Raw genomic sequence first — 19,423 nt, 5'->3', positions numbered from 1 at the left:
TCTTGTCTCTAGCTGCATATGTATCAAAAGATGGCCTAGTCGGCCATCACTGCAAAGAGTGGCCCATTGGACTTGCAAACTTTATATGCCCCAGTACAGGGGAACCCCAGGGCCAAAAAGGGGGAGTGGGTGGGTAGGGGATTCGGGGGGTGGGTATGGGGAACTTTTGGGATAGCATTGAAAATGTAAACGAGGAAAATACCTAATAAAAAAATAAATTAAAAAAAAAAGGAAAAGAAACCCTGATGAAGACAGATTTCATGATAAACTTGGGAGAGATATTACAGACATGGCAATGCAGGACAGAAATATCAGTGCATTGGAGACCAAAGCATGAGCACTGCAACATAATTTTAGTTAAGCTACTTAGAAATAAACTGTCTATAGTCACACATACACAGGGGATGGGTGTGGTCTAAAATTAATACTAAACAATTTTGTAAGTATTCTTTAAAAATGTCTAAATAAGAGAACAATAAATATTCAACAACAATATTCATGATCTTATAATTTCCCATAGCCATTAAGGCAAAAATAGTGTTCTGTTTCCAGTTATTATGGCATAAAAGGAACCGATATTCTCTATCTTGCTTTTTATACAACTAAAAAATTAAAAGAAATATGATACAACACTTTCATACATTGATATCATGGACTAGAAAACTGCAAGTGATAAAGACAGGCAATAGACTATTATTGAAGGTATAACTAGAGGAAGTTTTCATTTTGTGAAATGAAAGTAACACGGGGGAGTGGGTGGGTAGGGGATTGGGGGGTGGGTATGGGGGACTTTTGGGATAGCATTGGAAATGTAATTGAGGAAAATACGTAATAAAAAAATATTAAATTTTTTTTTAAAAAAAGAATGAGTACATCTTGAGTTTTGCAGGCAAATGGATGGAACTAAAAAATATCATCCTGAGTGAGGTAACTCAGACCCAAAAGGTCATGCGTGGTATGTAGTCACTAATAATTGTAAATTAAGAATACCCAGGATACAGTCCACAGAAATCAAAAAGGTCAAGAAGCTGAAGTGCCCAAGTGAGGATGCCTCAGTCCCACTTGGGAGAGAGAAGGAAGCAATCACAAGTAGGGAGGCAGGGAGGGCCCTAAACAGGGAATTGTGCTGAGGGTAGAGGAAATGGGGGAACCTGATCTGTAGTTAGGTGAGGGAAAAGGACTGAAGCTGTGAGGGTCAGCAGAAAGAATGGAAATAGGCAACCTCAGGAAAAAGGAGGTTCGGCGGACCCTCCAGAATGGACCAGAGACCTGGAAATTGAGAGACTCTCAGGACTCAAAAGGAGGGATCTTAGATGAAATGCCCTGACAGTAGGGAGAGGGAACTTATGGACCCCACCTCAAGTAGAGAGACAGGACATCAAGTGAGGGATGGGGTTGCCATCCCACAGTATGAAAGAATTACAGGGATGGAAATGGAAAAGAGCCTGAGCAAAAGAAAATCCAGAGACAAGCCCAAAGTGGGATCCAGCTCAAGGGGAAGTCCCAAAGTCTGACACTATTATTGAGGCTATGGAGAGCTCACAAAAAGAGACTTATTATGACTGCTCTCCAAAAGACCCAACAAGGAACTGAAAGAGTCAGATGCAGATAACTGCATCCAAACAATGGACAGAAGCAGCTGACCCCTGTTGTTGAATTAGGAAAGGCTGAAAAAGCTGAGGAAAAGGGTGATTTTTTAGGAGGACCAGCAGTCTCAATTAATCTAGACCTGAGAGATCTCTCAAACACTGGACCACCAAACAGACAGCACACACCAGCTCATATGAGGGCGCCAACACACATAAAGTAAGGACTGCCAGTTCTGTGTTCATTCAGAGATTATGCACCTAACCCTCAAGAGACTGAGGGCCCCAGGGAGTTTAGAGGTCAGGTAGAGTTGGGGGTAGGGTCATCCAAGTGGAGACAGGGGTGTGGGGAGGAGGTCTGGGATGAGGAATAGTAGGAGGGTGGATGGAGGTGAGTGAAAATATGGAGTGCAAAAAATAAATTAATTTAAAGATATATAAAATAAAGCTAAATAATGAATAAAAAGGAAAAAAAAGAAAGTAACACAGGAAGGATGACATAAAGTGACAAAGTAGTTTTGAGAGAACACAGAATATATAAACTTAACAAAATAAATAGAAAATAAGAAGGTTGGAGTTTTAAACTCTGTTTGAACCATGAAAGTACATGTAGAGGAAAATCTCCCAGAATTTAATTTTGACTCAACTCATTATAGATGTTTTGAGGTTTTTGTTGTTGTTTGGTTTTTTGTTTGTTTGTTTTTTGTTTTTTGTTTTCTTTTTGCTAAAAATAGCCAAGACCATTGAACTAGCATGTCGACATGACTTGAGGAAAGGTGCAAGCATGATCACCAAGAAGACAGAAGTGACCAAAGGAAACTTCCATGGTTGAATATTATATAATCAGAATGAATAGCACTCAAGATAAAACTTAACACAGATTAGACATGATGGAAGTAATGATTTAAGACACTAGCAGAGTGGCAACTAAAGTGATCCAAGATGAAACACTTAGAGAAAAAGTACAGTGAGTTTAAATGAACAAAATCAAAGATGCTTGTCAGTGTGGTATTGGACCATCAAAGAACCAAACTTGTCACAAGATTTACAAGAGGACATAACAAAAATAGCCTTGAAGCAATAATAATTTCAGTAGCTAAAAACAAATTTTAAAATAATCATATACCAAAAGATTCACAACTGAGTTTAACAAATCTTCAGTGTAATATTTATTAAAAGAACAAAAGTAAGGTATAGCATATTTTTTGTTTAAAAATAACAGTAATAATTTCATAACAGTAATAATTTGGAAAAAATCACATACTCCTACACACACACACACACATATATATATATATCATATATATATATATATATATATGATATATATATATATGTAAAATCAAAACAGGAATGGTTGATTCTCAGGTACCACATAAAAAAAGAAGATATTGAAGAGGCATGTCAAAAAGATCTCTACACATAATTTCAAAGGGACTACATATTTTTAGATTAAAAATGGCAAAGAAATGCATAGATTTATACCAATGTAAAAAGGCTGGTATAGTGGGGCATTTTTAAAGACAGAGACAAGAGGATCCCTGAAGCTTGACTTGCAGCCAGTCTAAGCTGATGGCTGAGCTTCAGGCAAGTGATAGTCCCTGCATCAAGGAGGAGAAGAACATTGCTACTTATGGTGTTCCTTAGGGTACCCTCCAGTTACCATATGTAAACTCATATACCTGTTCTCTCTCTCTCTCTCTCTCACACACACACACACACCACAAACATACACAGGCACACGCGTACATATTACATTCACTACACATGCATAGACTACACATACACACACACAACATACATACACACATATATACAAACACATTGAAATCAGAGAAATCAGCATTATAAGGTGAGCAAAAAAACAAACAAGAGAAAAAAATTGGGCCTTGATCACTTCAGTTAAATAATATTTTTAAAATTTTATATATATTTATCCTACATTTCACTAGTTGAACATAATTCTTCATCTTAAATATTTCTATACAGAAAATGTGTAATATATATTGTATCATAGATAGATAGATAGATAGATAGATAGATATAAAGGCAAAATAAAGAATCCGAAGTAACAAAGCAAAAATGCCAACAAGATAGTTTGGAATTGTGCAGTTATCATGCAGAACATGCAATATAAATAGAATTAATTATGATAATTAATTAATTTTCATTAATTAATTAGGAAGACAACACAAGAAGGAGAAGTTGGCAATGTAAGAAGTGAATAAAAAACTCTATGAAGAAATAATAAAGGATACCTTTGATTGAACCAAATCAAATTAGGCATAGACATAATTATTAAACATGAACATACGAAGATATAGTTTATTGAAATAAATGAATCAGATGAAGGAAGATAAACTAAACAGATTATATGAGAACTAAGAAACAATATTGAAAGTACATGCTTTGCAAATGAAATTATATAAAAAGAACTGAACAAGAAATATATGACAGATATTTTTTAATTTCAAAGCAAACATCTAATGAAAGATGCTGTACATTTGGGAATCTTCACAAGTCATGACTGTCAAGCAGATGAAAAATTATTACCTATAGAAAACAATATTCAGATTATAGGTAACCAAAGAGAGAAAATGATGAAGGAAACCAGAGCGTGAAACATATATTAAATTAGAATATTGGTAAGGCTTTCATCAGAATGAGAGAAGAAGTAAATTAAAGAAAATCTATTTAAATCATTCTATGTGGCAGATTTAACTACTCCTAAATCCAGATGAAGAGTATCAAGATATAATTTGCTTTTGTTTTTTGTTGTTGTTTGTTTGTGGGGGTTTTTTAGTTTTGATTTTGGTTTTTTGGGTTTTTGGGTTTTTGGGTTTTTTTTGTTTTTTTGTTTTTTTGTTTTTTTGTTTTTTTGTTTTTTTGTTTTTTTGTTTTTTTTTTTTTTTTGAGACAGGGTTTCTCTGTGTAGTCCTGGCTGTCCTGGAACTCACTCTCTAGACCAGGATGGCCTTGAACTCAGAAACCCTCCTGCCTTTGCCTCCCAAGTGCTGGGATTAAAGGCATGCGCCACCACCACCGACAAGATATAATTTGTTATTAAATACATACCTTGGGTATAGCAAACAAATGTAAAGAAACAGAAATGTAGACTATTAGATCTCCTTAGTAAATATGCAATATTTTCATCATGATCCTAGCAAGTTTGACAATGAGTCTATATAAATAACTATATATACTATCACAGTAGAATATATTCCATGCATAAAAAGCTGGTATGAACACTGAAAAAAATATGAAGTATTAGACCATCATTCATCAGATTCATTAAAACTGTATGCTTATGAAGTAAAATTAAAAGAAAATAAGTTATTATATGTTTGGGACCATTATTAAACTTTCCACTTTTGAGAAAAAAGATAATAATGAATATTTAAGGGTAAGGCATCATGTCAGAAGTCTACTGAGTAAAGGTGGAATATCTGTTCACATTAAAGTTTCTAAAATGGACATAAAATCTTCATAAATCTTTTCATTTTTATTTCTTTTTCCTTTTCTTTTCTTTTTTTAAAGCTAATATTTTATTAAATATTTTCTTCATTTAAATTTCAAATGCTATCCCCTTTCCCAGTTTCCTCTCTGAAAGTCCTCTATACCCTGCTCCTGCCTTGCTCCCCAACCAACCCACTCCCACTTCCTAGCCCTGACATTCCCCTGTACTGGGGCATATAATCTTCGCAAAACCAAGGACCTCTCCTCCCATTGATGGTCGACTAGGCCATCCTCTGCTACATACACAAACAGAGTGATAAAAACTGCATGGTACTGGTACAGCGACAAACAGGTAGATCAATGGAATAGAACTGAAGACCCAGAAATGAACTCACACACCTATGGTCACTTTATCTTTGACAAAGAAGCTAAAACCATCCAGTGAAAAAAAGACAACATTTTCAACAAATGGTGCTAGCACAACTGGCGGTTATCATGTAGAAGAATGCAAATTGATCCATTCCTATATCCTTGTACTAAGGTCAAATCTAAGTGGATCAAGGAACTCCACATAAAACCAGAGACACTGAAACTTATAGAGGAAAAAGTGGGGAAAAGCCTTGAAGATATGGGCACAGGGGAAAATTCCTGAATAGAACATCAATGGCTTATGCTGTAAAATAGAGAATCAACAAATGGGACCTCAAAAAATTGCAAAGCTTCTGTAAGGCACAAGACACCATCAATAAGACAAAAAGGCCACCAACAGATTGGGAAAGTATCTTTATCAATCCTAAATCTGATAGAGGACTAATATCCAATATATACAAAGAACTCATAAATATTTATATATTATATATAGCAATAAAGAACACTTACAGATTTTCTAAAGCATAAAAACAACAAAAGTAAGAACCTGCTGATAGGAATAGACAACAATTTATGGAGGAATTAGATAAGGAAACAGAAACAAGGTATTTCACATACAAAAAAAAAAAAAAAAAAGGAAACGCCAAACAGTATTAAGTTTGGAAAGTTACAGCAATGAAGAAAAATAAATTCCAACAAGGAGAATCATAAGTTAGAAAAAGTGATAGGAATCACCATTTCTTAGCACCCAACCTTCTAATTGCTAAGGAAAACACAAGCTTTCCTGAATGTCTTTTCAATTAAGAAGTATATTCATATATTTAATGGCTCATTAAATATTTCCTATTAACATAGGAAATATCCTCGGCAATGGAGTTCTTCCCTTGCTCCACATCCTTACCATCATGTGCTATCTCTTGGGTTTTTTAAACTTAGCCATTTTGACAAGTGTAAAATGTAATCTCATAGTAGTTTTGATATTCATATCCCTGATGACTAAGAACATTGAACACTTCTGTAGATAATCCTCTTGAAAATTCTTTGTTTAGTTCTATACCTCATTTTTTAAATTTGATCATTATGGTTGTTGGTGTCTACTTTATTGAGTTCTTTATGTATTTTGGATATTAGTCTTCTCTTGGATGTAGGGTTGGTGAAGATATTTTCCTGTTGTAGATTGCTATTTGTTTTTCTTCTCCCTCAAGAAAGGTGCTCTCAATCAGGTGAGGACAGGTAAAAATCTTAATCAGCAGATAAGGCTAGAGGCTGTGATTAGGCAGTAGAAGAGAAGGCAGAGCTGAAGTTTTAGAGCAGGCAAAGGGAGAGACACAAATGGAGACAAGATGGAGACAGGGAGAGAGATAAGATGGAACTAGATGGAGAAGATGGAGCTGACCCACGTGGTCTGGAGAAGCTGCAAGTAGCTAGGGTTTTCATAGATGGGCAATAAGGAGAATAGGTTACATTTTCCCAATCATGCAGCTTGTATTTACATCAATTGAGTTTTGTGTTCTTTGCATGGGCGTTTTGGGATTGGAGTTTTACCATTGTAAATCTGACTGGTTATTACAAGCAGGTAGTGTTGCTATTTTTTCTTTTTTTTTCTTTTCCTTTATTTGTTTAATGGTTATATTTTAAATGTTATGCCCTTTTCCGTTTTCCCATCCACAAACCCCCTATCCTATACCCACTCTCCCTGCTTCAATGAGGGTGCTTCCCCAGCAACCCACCCACTCCTGCCTCACAACACTAGCATTTTTCCTATGCTGGGGCATCTAGCCTTCACAGGATAGAAAGGCTCCCCTCCCATTGATGCCAGATAAATATTTTTAGCATCAATATTCATAGATTGAATTGGTCTGAAGTTCTCGTTCTTCGTTGGATCTTTGTGAGGTTTTGGTATCAGTGTAACTGTGGCTTCATAAAATGAATCCTCAAGAGGGGAAGTCTCTAAATGGCCTTTCCTTCAGTCTCTGCTCCTCTCTTTCCCCCTGTATTTCCTTTAGCAGGAGCAAATCTGGGTTAAAATTTTGGAGACGGGTGGGTAGCCCCATTCTTTAACTGGGAGACTGTGCCTAACTTCTGGATATGGTCTCTACAGGTTCTATCTCCCTTTTGTTGGGTATTTCACATAATGTCATCCCCATTGGGTCCTGAGAGCCTCTTGCTTTTCTGGTATCTGGGACTTTCTGGTGACTATCTCCAGTCCCCCCCCCACACACACACACACACACCTCTGTTTAGTTTCCAGGACCTCTGTATATCTCTCCTGTCTCCTCCCATACCTGATCCTGCCTACTTTTCCTCCTCCTTGTCCTCTCGTCCTGCCAAGTCCCCCCCCCCCACACACACACCCTCTACTTCCTGTAAGGGGATCTGAGGGAATGATAGCTGGCTTTCTGTGAGCTAGACACAGGGTGTGGATGGCCTTGGAAGATTGATGGTTTGGCAGCAGCTAGTGATAGAAACCATGACAAGACTGCAACTTGGGGCTCCCCATGGAGGTTGTAAAGACTGCTGTTACAGGCGCATAGCTGGTTTAGTGTGGATTGTCCTTTTGTAAACTACAGGCTACACATTCCTATTCTATAGGCTGCCTTTTGTCTTCTTGACAGTGCCTTTTGCTTTATAAAAGTTTTTCAGGTTTATGAGGTCTCATTCATTAATTGTTGATTTGATATGCCTGAATTATTGATGTTCGGTTTGAGAAATTGTCACCTGTACCAATGATTTCAACGCTTTTCCCCACTTTCTCTTCATTAGATATAGTGTATCCAGTTTTAGGTTGAGGTCTTTGATCCACTTGAACTTGAATTTTCTGCATGGTGATAAATATGAATCTAATTGTATGCTTTTAAATGCAGACAACCATTTAGACCAGCACCATTTGATTAAGATTCTTTCTTTTTTCCATTGTATGATTTTGCTTCTTTTTAAAAAATCAACTGTAAATGTTTGTGTGGGTTTATTTCTGGGTCTTTGATTCAGTTTCATTCATCATCTTGTCTGTTTGTATGCCAATACTCTGGGATTTGCAAGATGTACAGAGATATAGATGGAGCATAGTTTGAAGGAATGGTCATTTAATGACTGGCCTAAAATAAGACTCATCCCACAGGAGGGATCCAAACACTGGTACTACTACTAATACTCTGCTATGTTTCCAACAGGAGCCTAACAGGACTGTCACCTGAGAGGCTTCATCCAGGAGCTGACAGAACTAGATTCAGAGATGCACATCTGAACACTAGGGAAAGCTCGGATTGTCTTCTGAAAGAGTTGGGGGAAGGATTGAGGGAGCCAGAGGTGTCAAGAACACCACTGAAAGGCATACAGAACCAACAAATCTGGACCCATAGGCTCACAGAGACTGAACCACTAATCAAAGAGCATTCATGGCCTGAACCTAGACCTGGTACACATATGTAGCAGATGTGCAGCTTGGTCTCCCTTTGGATATTCCAACAAATGGAGTGGTAGGTGTCTCTGACTCAAAATCTGCTGCTTGCCTTTGGAGCCCTTTCCACTCACTGGGAGGATGGACCTAGTCCTGAAGAGACTTGATATACCAGGGCATATTGGTACTCAGGGGACAGGGTTTCCCTTCTCTAAGGAGAAGGGGAGGGGTTATTGGGAAAAGGAGAATAGGAGAGTGGGACTGGAATGTTGCCATCAGGATGTAAAGTGAATTAATTTTTTAATTAATTAACATTTATTTCCTTGTAGATTTAGACTAGAAAGAAAATGGATCCTTTTATTTTAAGCTATTACAGGTTCATATTTATTGATCCAAAAATCCCCTTCCTGAAGAACATAGGGTCAAGATTTCAGGAAAAGTCTATTAAGATAAATTTTATATCCTAAGTTAATTTACAGTCTATGATATTTCTTCCTAAGAGTACATCTCATGAATTTCTGTCAGGCCAGTTTAAGATCAGCTGCAAAGAAGTTGGAAAGAAGTACCCTTTTACGTACATAGAAACAGTTTCATGGTAGCTGCATTCCAAAATTAGATCCATTAAAACTGAAAGCTGATAACTGAAATAGTTACCCTACAATGTTCATTATGTAAAAGATGACTCAGGGGACAATGTGGGTTACAGTAAGAATACTATTAATTCTTAGCAACAATTTACTTACACAAACAATGAATGATGTCAAAACACAAGAAATCATACTTTTAATGTCACAGAAAGAAGTTCAGAGATAGCACTTAGTATGTGGAAAGCCATAGTTTCAGTTGCAGCATTGAAACAAAACTAGAAAATTTAAACAAGGCATAAAGAATCATAATGTGCTTTAGATATATTTGGGATTCATAGTGAATTCCAGGCCAGGTAGAGCAACATAATAAATTCAAATTAATAAATTAATTTAATTAATTATTAACAAAAAAGAAAGTGATAGAAAATGTATGGTTTGGATCACCATGCAGCTTATTTATGTTTACCATTTTTGTAGAGCTCCTAGTCAATAGGTAATAATGGTATTCTGTGGAACAATGTTATCACATATATTGCACGTACAATTACATTTCATTTAAATGTGTTTTAACTGGAACATAAACTGTAAGACTACACATTAATGGGATACCACATGATGTTTCATTATTTGTGATTTCACGGTTTTTAAACTAGAAATTATTGGAGCTACTAATGACTTGGTGGAACTGTTTAAGAGACATAATGACAAAAAGGCTGCATAGCTTTTCAGAAACTGTTTCAAAATGTGCTTTTGTTTTCCAAGTCCAGTCAGAAAACACCAGCTTCACTTATGACCCAGTGCAAAAGGAATGTCAAGGATAACAGGAGGTAGGGTTTACTCTAAGACCTGTGGAAAACCATAGAGGTATTTACTACTTTAAAAATAATAAAAGAGTCTTTCCCAAACTGAAGAAAGTAATACACATGGCTCCAATAAAATTCACAAAATAATTTTCAAACACTCCTAGCTACTACCAAAACAAAGAAAAGACTAAATGTTCTGCATTATTTGAACAATGCTGAAGATGAACAAAAGGTAGGTACTGATTTTTCACTTCATAACCTATTGAAATTTACATGAAAAATCAAATTGCTTCAGTGGCTGCATGCTATATGATAAAGAGAAAAAACAAAGAAATAAAATAACGAATCAGGATATATTTAAACATATATGAAAAATGTGCGTGTCAAAATATGAATTTCAGTTTAATTAGAAAAGAATATACTCTTCAAAGAACAATATGAAGCTATCGGTTACTGTATTGTTAACAATAAAATAGATCTGCTCTATACTGTAAATCTAATTTTACTTCTATTTTACACAATTGATATAAACAAAGTTTAGAATAGTCACTGTTTCGCAAAATACATTTTTTCTGTGTCAGGTCAATTAATTCACAAAATCATGCGTGCATACAAAAGCATTTTTACACACTTGCACACACATGTGTACACTAAAAACAAAGTACACAAAAGACACAATTGACAGTTTTTCCATAGTAAATAGACACTTTTAAAATTCTTGGCTATCTTTCTGCAGCATGGGGTGCTCTTAGAAAATGACTCTGTATAAAAAAGAGGACCACCAATTTTATTGAATTATCCAGTAAAATATTTCATAATACTTATGAGAAATTAATTAATAATATATCAGTGCTATATACAAAAATGATAATTGTCTCAGTGGCAGAGAAATGTAAACAGCCTCACTAGCTTACTGGGCCAAATGCCCACATATCTACACCAGATAAGACTCAGGAGTACTGTTAGATACAGACATTGGTAAAGGTAACTTATGAATAAAGAGCACTAGAGTACAGGGCAACATTATTTCAGACTACCTGGGGCACTGGAGAGGAGCATGGTTACCCATCACCATATAGCAAAAGATTCCTGGAGATTTGTAACATGAGGAAACAATGTCACAAGGCCCACTGTACCCCACCTAAACTATGAATGAGCCATTGTGGGATGGGAAAAATCTATGGCCTGTAGTCCTTTTCTCCTCACCATATAATTTGTGACTAGTGTCAGTGGGTGGCAGTGAAATTGTCTTGTGTGTTACCTGTGACTGACCAACTTTTATATATGATATGTGTGGGAAATTCCTAAATATGAGATTTTGGTGTGTAATAACACAGTTTATTATTAAAATTAAGATAGTAGCTATTTATTAAGGATATTTAGGACCAACCATATCCACAAGGAGTTTAAAATGAAAAATATATATTTTCAACAATTTCCCATGATGCCTTAAGAAAAAAAGGAACCTAATGTTACAACTAGGTCAAAATTGCACCCAGAATTAAATGTGAGAGAAAAGCAAATCCACACAAAGATTTCAGTATTACTAACCGTCAAGTAACTTGATGAATAATGTAATGTCAAAAAGTTTTCTACCTAATAAAGAATGTATATCTCTATCTCTATCTCTATCTCTATCTCTATCTCTATCTCTATCTCTATCTCTATCTCTATCTCTGCATCTGCATCTGCATCTGCATCTGCATCTGCATCTACATCTATATCTATATCTATACACACACACACACATATATATATATATATACACATATATATATCTTATAATATTTCAAATATACAAAGGGTTTTTGTTTGTTTGTTTTTTCAGTTTTTTTTTTGTTTTGTTTTGTTTTGTATTGTTTTTACTGTGTGCAACAAACCAAGCTCAACAGTAGAACAATGGAAGCACTGATAGTGCCTTTAGGTTTCATTTGTATGAATTTTCTTTTAAGCTCCAGTGTCTACAAATATTCAATCACAAAATGCAGTCAAATTTAGATATTTGTGCTCATATGAAATGCATATAATCGCAGGAAATATTATTTCTACATTTACAAATACTTTTAAAATTTTAGCAAGTATCTGTTCATTTAGAACTACCAAAATGATTAATTTATAATTAACATTATGGTGAAAAGCTTGTATGTCCACAGCCTATATTACAATGGATTTAGTACTAACAAGATGAAAATCTGTAAAGTTTCTCATAAAGATTCCAGTGCTATAGTATTCTCTTTTTGAACAGTGTTTTCCATTAATGTGTTATTTATATCTTATTCTGTGTCATTACAATTGTTCTCCTTTATAAAACATTTAATATATTATTATTATTATTATTATTATTATTATCTTTGCTCATTGTGTACATGATATGTGTTTATGTACATAAGACATATGGTACACCAAAGGATCAGAGTACAGCTTTCAGACTATGTCTCCCACTTTCCAATGTGGGATCTAGATTAAGTCACTAGGTTTGAAATCTAAGTACCTTTACCTGGAGAGTGATCTCATGACCCAAACCATGTATTTTTACCAATGCATAGAAACATTAAAAAAATACATATAAATGGGATTCCTTATAGTGTTTCTACTAAGAGATTTCATAATGTTCAATTTATTATGTGTGTATCAAATGCCATAAGTATTTGTCATTTCTGTGGAATGAAAACTTCCAAACTTAGAACACTTGTCTCTGAAATGCCAATAAGCTTCTGATGTGCAGTTGTCAGGTAGTAGCAAACTGTAACTACTTCCTCCTATGTAAACGAAACCTAGTAGGTAATCATGGATATCATGTTTCAAAATAAATTAGAATGAAAGTATCAGAACAAATTAAACACAAATAAGATGTAGTTGATGATTCTTGCATGACTCTTACTTCTGTATTATCTTTATCAATCTTCACTTTCTTCCTGAGGCTTTATAAAATATATGAGATAAATACCCTTGTATAACTGAATTTCTGATTTTTTTTCTCCAATAGTCAGAAATTAGTATTTTCAATCTAAAAGCATTCCTCAAGCACACTAAACATTCTGAACAATTTCTTTATTCTTTGAATAAAATCGCGTGGTGTGATCGCTAGAGAACCAAAACCTGCCATGCAACAACTTAGATGCCTGTTGATATCCTGATGGCATCACTACATCTGATGACTTTTTCTTTTATCCTATTTTCCTCATGGAAACATTTCATTTCAGTCTGACGACACAAAGAGCTTATCAATACCAGAACGCACACTCACTAAAAGTGTGCATATCACACAGAATCATTCTTTAATAAACTTGGGACAGGGTTGGGAAAGACTACTCTTTTGTTTAAACATAGATATAAGTCATATTGGAAAGACCTCACAATATAAACCTGATAATACAAAACCTTTCTATTAAAATTTCACACAATTTCAGTTGTGAGTACTATGTTACAAGTCCTCTTTTGATGCAGAAAGTCCTTGTTATGTTAATATTTATCTTTCTTTCACTTCATAAATAATAAAGTCAGGCCTTTAAATTGTGGATTATTTCTGTGTTCGTATCATTACCATGGAAAGCACTGAAATAATCTAAGAGGTGCTCATTTATTTTAATGAAACTCTATACTCAACTCATAAATAAGTAAGTTGATATCAAAATGTTATTTGTTTTACATATTAAACAATATGTTAAGGCTTCAAAACTTATCATAGCAGTCTCTATCTATGTGAAAACGCTCAAAAGAAAACCTGGATTCTTATCACAGATTTAACTTGCCTGGAATTAGGAGAAAAATACCACCTAGCAAGAAACAGATGAGTTGAAAACAACAGAGTCCTCACTCTATAGCCTAAGCTAATGTTCCTGCCTTGGGGATGTCAAGCTCATCATGGAGACTTATTTTTATGCCAAGTCAATCACCCCTTGAATATTACCAAATCCAAAAAATGAGGTAAATTAGACATGGATACAAATTACCACCATCCAATGTCAGAGCCAGACAGTATGTTTTCAATGGTGACAAAGGAGGTGATCACTGGCCAAGAGCCTGAACATAGCCCACATGTCAGCCTTCCAACTGCATTCTTTTCTTTCATCATTTTTCATTACCATCACTTTAAGAAATCTAGAAATATGTTTGTGTGCAAACTCAATCACTCTAGTCAAGTGTGCAATTTAACTTAATACTTCAAAATCAAGTCTCCAAATTTTCTTATATTCCTAATATTCTCAGCTGATAATTCTATATTACTTAGCCTGTTCATGTAGAAATCACTGGAAGTTTTGTTGGAGGTATAACACTATATTCTTTTATTCTGAATTTCTTCCCACAGTAAGTCATGGATTTTCACTAAAAGTAGCTTTTAGATAGACTGCCAAGGTTTTTCTTGATGTAATGCCCACCAAAATCTGTTTAATGTAGATGAGAGATGCATTCATTTACCTGTAATATTTTAATCTGACAATGCTCCACAGTTGCCTTCATTGATAGATGGTGACTAACTACAGGAAAAGGGTCCTCATCAGGTTAACCAAGATAGCCAAAAAATTGAATAGTATAAACTGGCTTGTCCTGATTTATTTCCAAGCTAATACCTAATAATGCAGATTACTTATTCTCACTGAAAGCCCATTGCTGAGAGTGCTTCTCACAGAGCATTAATTTCTCCTAGCTCTATACGTAAAGTAATCACTATCTACAAAGGCAGAGAGCATCTGTGCAGACCTCTGGACAGGGCACTGCTCTGTAGGAAATACTGCACTAGGAGTTCTGCAAGCCAACACAAGCCAGAAGCACAGACAACAGACTTTCCATCAAGATCAGCCAGCTAAGCCAAATTCATTTCTGTTCTCAGCCCTTACGGGCTTTTGGAAGACTGTATTGTCACTCAAGCTTCTGGGATTTTTATCTCAAAAGGACAACACATCAGCTCATTTACAGCCCCGTATAAGGTTGAAATCTATCTCTGAAAGCCAGACAAATTCAATTTCCAATTAATCTATCTTCATTGTCTTAGATGATGCTATTTCACACACTTAAGCCACATGACAATTTTTTACTTTTCCATTCCTCTTTACTCTGCAGTAGGTCCTTTTCTACTGTGTTATCCTTATTCCCCTACAAGTGTGCGATTGTCGTTTAATGGGAATTTTGATTTATATTCTTTTGTACCTGCTTAAGAAAAGCAAAAGCAGGGTCTTGTTTTTGTAGATAAATCTAAGCAGGTTAGGTGAGAGGAGACATTTGTCAAATACAAAGAGGAAACATGATTTACCTAATGGAATTCTCTGTCGCTGTCAAAGTTTGGTGGTGCATTGGTGCTGATGCCTTGCGTTAATGAGTGGCCTTGTCTACCCGCCTCTTCCCTCAGGAGTTTGACACCATATTTCTAGACCTGTTTGCTAATAGCAAGATCCCATCAGTGCCTTCCAGATGCAGCCAAAGATATAAAAGGGATTTATTTAGAAAGTAACTAAGATTCTTCTGAAACCTATTAAATGCAAAGCACTTAGGTAATCAGTTGCATCTTAGTGAAGGTGGATTTCAAGATATGTACTGAACAATATGTTTTTGGTTGGCTTTATTTGAGAATATTTTCAAAGTTTTTTTTTATTTCTTCTTTTTGTACTGAGAAATGCATAATTTAGCATGTTCTTACTCTGATCTTCATTTGGGAATTACTAAATCTAGTTTATACCCGCTTCTTATAATAAGGTAAGCTTTCCCAGTCAAGGTATTCTTCTATTGATGATTCATGTTTTATAGCTTTATATGGATTGTATATCCTAAGTTCATGTATGTAAATATATAAAATGTAAAAATCACATTGATCTGGTTGAGCATGTTGCTTATAGTCTCATAAAAATGTTTAAAAGTATAAAATTAATTAACTGTTTATTAATAAGTACTAGGCATTGCAAAGTGCTACTTCTTATTAAATAGCTCCACTAAAAGGAAATATTCAGCACAATATATCACATAAGCATAGTAGCATCAATCATAAGAAATAATTTATAAATCTTAAATATGTAGTTTGTGCAGAATAACTTAAATATTATTTGTTATTAAAACATTCTTAATGTTTAGAGAGGACAATAAATTATGGAGATCTTCTTGCTATTATGTATTCACAGGGCAGTTTAACATGCATATGCATGAACTCACACAATGTGTATATATGAGAACATTTTCTATTCAGATATGATTATGTATAACTTTTTGTTTCCTGAACAGTTTTTTCTTTCAAAACGTATGCTTTTTCTTGCCAAAAACAAAAATGACAAAGAAAAATACCACTAAAACAATAGTGGTCAATCACCTCAGCTTCCCTGAAGCATCTGAGTTGGAGGAAGGATTTCAGTTTTCTTTTTTTTTTTTTATTTCTCCATTTCCTATATTATTCACAAGATCCAGTACAAACCATTATACTTGTTCAAAAGAGAAACACTAGTCATATGCTATGACTTTCCAAGGAATAGTTTGAAATTAGCTTCTAACTAGGAATGCGTTTGCTTTCATTATTTTCAAGGTAATTCAGCCTAGGACTTTCAGCCTAACATTATTGCCTGTTTAAAAATAGAAAAATGGAAAAGAAAAATAAAAGACAGGCAGGCAGGCAGGCAGGCAGACAGGCAGGCAGACAGGCAGACAGACAGAAATGGAACCTCCACTCTTAACAATTGGCTACTAAATTAAAATATGCTTATGAAGCTTCTCCCTTAAGGATAAATTCACTTACTAAACACAAATAATATGCTGTTGAACTTAAGCCAAACCTTTGCAGTTTATAAAAATAAACCCACAGATATTTTCTGAGTATGGACATTTGATACAATTACAATCCATAAAACAATCACAAGTGTCTCTGATATAAGACACACACATATGTGTGTGTTCACACACATATTCTTAGACATATATATATATATATATGTATATATATGTATATATATATATGTGTGTGTGTGTGTGTATGTGTGTGTGTATGTGTGTATGTATTTGAAAGACATAGAACATACCTCCAATAAAACCATAATATTTAAAATATACCAAATCAATAGTTGATAAAATATTTATTTTTCCAGGGGAAAAATTTCTAAGTTCTGAATCCTATAAACATAATCAAGGAAACAATGCACTTACCTGACTTACTAGAACTTAAGAAAGTCGTAGACAAAAAACTCAATAGCAAGATTTAGGGGGTTGTTATATACAGTATATTGTGTTTTGTACTTTGCCAAACCTTCTATGTATGATTCATTTTTCCTACATGTGATTGCCATTTATTTTTATTTTTTTCTAATGTACACCTTCATAGTCTGTCATAAACTCTGAATAAAAGCAGACTGTTCCATTCCATAAGCCATCCAATAATGCAAGGTATTCTTTACAAGAGCAACTCATTTCTCTACCTATAGCCTTCAGTTTTCATAATTAGCTAAAACAAGGTTGGTATAGTACATATCCATTCTGTATCTATTCATGTAATCACAAAATTATTCTTTTAGCCTTTACCTTGTACAAGCCACAAGGTTGCAAATGTATCTTGCAATGCTTGCAAATCATGAGCATGAAAACAAACCAGAACACTTCATAACGATTTAGGTTATCAAGGTAAAAACAAGTAGACTTTTCATCTCCAAGAATAGTGAATGAACCCAAAGATAAGAAATGGAACAAAAGTTTGAAACAATAATGAAATATTTTGACTTCATTCAGCCTATCAATTTGCAAAACTTCCACTTAACTTCCAAAAAGTGTCATTAAACTTACAGGCAATGATGAAACTGAAGGTGTGCAACTTACTTCTGGAGCCTGAAGAGTTCCTTACTACCATGAAGGAGTCAGCACTTGGCCTGGCTGCTGCAGAAGACTGGCAGGGTGAACGCATTTCCAATGCTGGTTCTGAGAGTGGTGTCAGACAGAAGGTTGTCAGCTACTACATATCTTCTCAATACCCGGCTGAATGGATACAGGAGCTCTTCAGAGGAGGCAAGCAGAACAAAGAAATGGCATCAAAACCTGATTTTAAAGTCATTGAAATTATTGCTGTTGATTGCCTGTTCAATTCCAACCCATATTATGATGTTCACTAATTAACACTCAAATATATTTGCATAAAAAGCTTTCTAATGGAAATGTGCAATAGGTTCTCATTCCAATAAATATGCCAACACTCTACTTTTAATTTATTGGAAGGTGTGTCCTTCTCTCAAAGTCATTGGTATCTTAAATGATCATAAACCACACAATAGTTTTATAACTCACAGTATCTTTAATTATGGCTTGCTTTGTACCAAGTACACACATACAGAACATAAGATATAGCAATGAGCATATCTACATTTTTGTAGGTGTAATCTACAATATGCACAATAATCTATATTATATATTGAAGGCCAGGAAAGCCTTCAATACAGAGGCCTGTCTGGACTTCAAGAACAAAAATGCTTAATTTATGTTAAATATTAAATTTAGTGTGCACACACTTCATATGTTTGTGAATGCATTCATAAACATTAGAAATAAAAGGTTTACCACACAGATTGACCATGTCCCTGAAGTTCTAACGTTAGCTCTCTTTAGTAAAGACATGGTTTACAATAAAATAAAGTTTGTGTTCTGTCATTGCATCATATAGTGTTTCTCTGTAGCAACATATACAAATGCTTCAGATTATTATCTTAATCCACAGAGAGTATTTACAGAAGGGCAACAAGTGTCTATTTTCTCAAAGGTTTTACAATACAGGAAATGTCCTACTCCTCATTTTCTTTTTTGCAACATATTTTATTAAGATTTTACTAAGTGCCACAGATAAAAAAACATGTTACCTCACATTTCCAAATAATCACTGCAAGAAGTGTATTAGGTTGTTGCATATGCTTTTATGACCATTATATAAAATATGGACCATGCAGAAAATCCAACCAACCTTTCAAGGTCATATATTCACTAATAAAAACAATGCTGTCATGTAGAACCTGCTTCCTCCATAAGATGACTTACAGAGAATTATATAAAGATTCCAATAAACTATTAAAGGGTGGTCATTAGTCATTTAGTTTGAATGTATTCTGTCCAGAATATATATGAAACTGCTATGGATTATCAGAAGATAGGGCCTGGGATGAGTCTATTCAGTTATTAGTGCATGACAAGGGTGGTGGTGTCTCCCCTGCATCTCTCTCTCTCTTCTCTCTCTCTCTCTCTCTCTCTCTCTCTCTCTCTCTCTCTCTCTCTCTCTCT

General features: G+C 34.8%; 1 protein-coding gene across 4 annotated transcripts in view; it reads right to left on the bottom strand.

Annotated features, from left to right (window-relative positions):
- Lrfn5 (leucine rich repeat and fibronectin type III domain containing 5) overlaps positions 1-19,423 on the bottom strand; it is a 310,572-nt gene that overhangs the window by 149,223 nt on the left and 141,926 nt on the right. For all 4 annotated transcript variants that reach the window (XR_003838430.1, XM_021179092.2, XM_021179091.2 and 1 more), the window contains exon 2: positions 17,981-18,155. The gene's annotated coding sequence lies outside the window, so the exon portion shown is untranslated. The remainder of the gene's footprint in view (positions 1-17,980; positions 18,156-19,423) is intronic.

This window comes from Mus caroli, chromosome 12 (genome assembly GCF_900094665.2).
Source record: "Mus caroli chromosome 12, CAROLI_EIJ_v1.1, whole genome shotgun sequence".
Classification (NCBI taxonomy): Eukaryota; Metazoa; Chordata; class Mammalia; order Rodentia; family Muridae; genus Mus; species Mus caroli.
The sequence above is the reverse complement of the archived record's forward strand: the minus strand, read 5'-3'. Positions and strand labels throughout refer to the sequence as shown.